The following is a 3,529-nucleotide window of genomic DNA, read 5'->3' as shown; positions in this document are numbered from 1 at the left end:
TTCAGCTACATTACTTCGGCTCTGCCCATCAGGACCAAAATTTGTAAGTTCCTAAACTTTCTCTTTCCTTCTTCTGGGAATTTTTTTAGAGCTTTTTTGTCAGCTAAAAATTATGGGTTTGGCTTTAGTATTTTTTTTTTCCCTGATGGGTTTTGATTTGTTTTTTTGGGTTTGGTATGAATAATATGACGTTTAGGGTTCTTTTTGCTCTGTTCTTTTTAGTACTCTGCTTTAAGAACAGCTCCCCTGTTTTTTTTTTCTCAATTAGTGCTGAGTTTTGTCTCTATTGCTTTTCTCAGTTGCAAGACATGGATAACATACAAGATATCACACAAGGGATACACGAATTGAAATTTGAAGCGATGGCACATTCTTTTCCTGAGGAAATCATACAAGAGATCCTAATTAGGTATCCGTTAAATCTCTGATCAAATGCACTTCAGTCTGCAAGGCATGGAGGTCCATGATCATAAACCAAAGCTTTATTCATGCCCACCTCAACCCAACAGTGGACTTTGCTAACCAGAATGACATTGACCTCCTCCTGCTCCACAGAATTTCTGGTAGCAATAGCCTCAACTACCACCAAAACACGGTCGTTCACAAGGTGAAAGACGAGGTTCACTTTGTGCATCATGATAACCAGGCGTTTGATGTGTACTCCAAGATCGAATTTCCAATTGCCGCAAAGAAAAACTACGGCAATTCACATCTTCGTGTGGTTGGCACTTGTGATGGGCTAATTTGCCTTGCGGATGATGTCCCCTCTTATGCTTACAACTTCATTATATGGAACCCAACCATTAAAAAGTCAGTGACCCTTCCCATGCCTGGTATTACCTTTCAGACGCATGGTGGGTACGATGCTTCTATTGGGTTCGGTTTTGATGCTACAACCAATGACTATAAGGTTGTGCGAGTTGTGACTTTATTGGATGAAGATGATGAGACGCCAACTCTAGCTGAGGTTTATTCCCTGGCCACGGGCACATGGAGCAGTCCTGCTTGTGTTTCTCCTACATGTCGAATAGAAATGGCTGCATCCAATGCTTTTGTTAATGGGGTTCTTCATTGGCTTGTAGTCTGTCAAACAGATGTTGATTCTTACTATATTATATTGACATTTGATCTGGGCAAGGAGGTGTTTAGTCAGATACCCATGCCGAAGATTATTCAATGGGATTTCAATTCAGGATTGCAATTGTCTGTTTCAGATAACAAAAAATCTATTGCTTTGTTCATGAGGCCCAACAATCGTGAAGATTTCTATAGGGATTATGGGCGTAAAGATTCTGTTCTTGATATATGGGTGATGAAAGAGTATGAGAGAGAGGAATCATAGACCAAATTGATTACTCTCAATCCACATGGTCCAGAAACAATTTTCCTCAGCGCCTTATGTTTTAGGAAGAGTGGGGAATTACTGTTACTGCTCAAAGAAAAAGAGAGGCAGGAACTGGTATCACTAGACCTTGTGAGGAAATAGCTTAAACTTATTGGGATTTCTGGATATAAATATTGTACTTGTCATTTTTATAAAGAGAGCCTCCTCTTACTCGACAAGAGCGATGCAGAGTCATACTAAGAGAAAGAACAGGTAATGTGATTATTGTGCTAAGAGCAGAACATTTCAATTCTTTAGTTATTTTCATTAAAAGCATGATTGATGACAAAATTGCTGTGGGATATTTCTTATGTCAGACTTCTTGTGGGTTCTTTCTTTTAGCTGATTGTCTTTCTCGCTTCTGTTGGTAGAACACAACTTGTGACTAAAGTCAACACAGCTCTCATAAAGACTCAATTTGGATATCAAAAAGTTAAAAACAGTATAATTATAATTTTTAATAACATCGACTAAGATCTCATATAAACACGATTAGACTGGTCTTTTATGTACTATTAGTCTTAGTCAACTTGGTATGACTTTAGACATTGGACTGATTGCTGCTTCTGTAGTGAAGTCTGTGTATTTAGTTTGCATGGTTTTGTTTGCTGCTTTAATCCCTTTTCCAATGTTTTCATTTTTACATTAGTTTCTTTTCCAATTTAGCTTTCATTTGTGTAAGCATGAAGAGGAAGTTTGATTTGCACTCCTGAAGAAGTACTGGGAAAAGTTTTCATGACAAGTGATGTCAACTCTAATGCATAACAATTGATTAACGCAGCACTTTTCTTGTTTTCTTTTGTTGCAGATTTGTAGTGCAGTAACATTGTTTGCCGAAGGTGCCTGACGTGCCTGATACCTGATGTGCGTCAACGTCCGTTTCTTGCTATCTATCTTGCTGATTTATTTTTGTTTTCTTGTTCATTTTTTTGCCGATTTGTAGGCCAGTAGCGTCCTATGCCTGAGGTGCCTGATGTTTCTGTGTATTTACTTGGCATGGAACTTGTTATCTAGTAGTTCTTGCCCTATTTATTCTTCAGCTTTTGGGAAGCTTTAATGGAAGTGTCTAGTTACAAATTTCATTTGCCTTTGCAGTTCTCTGCACCAGTTCCCGTGAAATGCTTTCGCAATTTTCTTTTCCATTTTTATTGCATAGTTTTCCCTGAGCTGAACACTTTACAGCAGAATTCACTTTTAATTAAGTAATGAATGTGATTTGAAATTGTACCCTGCTCTAGTCAACTGCATGCCTGCAACATATGATGGTTGTCTATTTTTGCAATTGCATTCGTTTGAAGACCATTTTTGCAACACTAAACTCAACCCCCATTCAACATTCGACTCAATAATAAGGATTTTTAAATTTCATTAAAATTCCCAGAAGCTCGGACAAAGCACCTTGTTTCAGAGGCTAGAGCTGTTTCAGCATTTGAATTAAGAACTAGTCTGCTGTAAGAACATTTTAATTAGGAGTTGAAATCTCTTTTACAGTTTTTTATTGAATGATTTTCCTATAGGGATTTAATTAGGAGTGGAAATCAACTGGATACCATATGCTTGAAACTATAGTCAAAACAAGGCAACATCAAGCATGTAATAATATACCAAATGCTAACCTATATCAAAGGTTTATTCGAACTTCAAAACTAAGTACTAATTGTATGACGGAGGAATTAGACCCATAACTACAATACAACAAGCCGATTAAGTACAAAAATCCCTATTAACCTCCACATCCACCTCCGCAACCACCTCAACAACCACCACCACTAGTGACACTACTAGATGCACACTATATGTAACAACCCGATCCTAAATTAATAGTTAATATTAATTTATTCCAGTAAAAGACCACTATACTCCTAGAATATTTTAATGGTTTAAAAGTTAACTTTTTATTCGGGAAGGAAGTTGGGGATTTCAGTTATACCTGCATAGAGCGTAGCGAGACGAGTCTGTAGACATGTAGTGGACTCAAATCGGAGTTGTAAAGAAGAAACGGTGATCAAAAGAAGTTCAGTGGCATAACCGTAAATATTTCGAAGTTCAGTTAGTTTTAAACCCAGAATTTCTGCATTTTGGGGGCTCGAGCAGCCGACTTGAGATGTTTTCTCTCAACTCCGACCCCAATTCGAGCAAAACCAT

The 3,529-nt window shown here is 37.7% G+C and overlaps 1 pseudogene; it reads left to right on the top strand.

Moving 5' to 3' along the window:
* Nucleotides 1-305: 305 nt before the first annotated feature.
* LOC103325900 (F-box/kelch-repeat protein At3g23880-like) lies at nucleotides 306-1,592 on the top strand (annotated as a pseudogene).
* The last annotated feature ends 1,937 nt before the right edge of the window (nucleotides 1,593-3,529 follow it).

The sequence above is a fragment of the Prunus mume genome, linkage group LG3 (assembly GCF_029339155.1).
Source record: "Prunus mume cultivar Tortuosa linkage group LG3, ASM2933915v1, whole genome shotgun sequence".
NCBI lineage: Eukaryota > Viridiplantae > Streptophyta > Magnoliopsida > Rosales > Rosaceae > Prunus > Prunus mume.
This window is presented reverse-complemented; position numbering and strand designations above follow the sequence as displayed.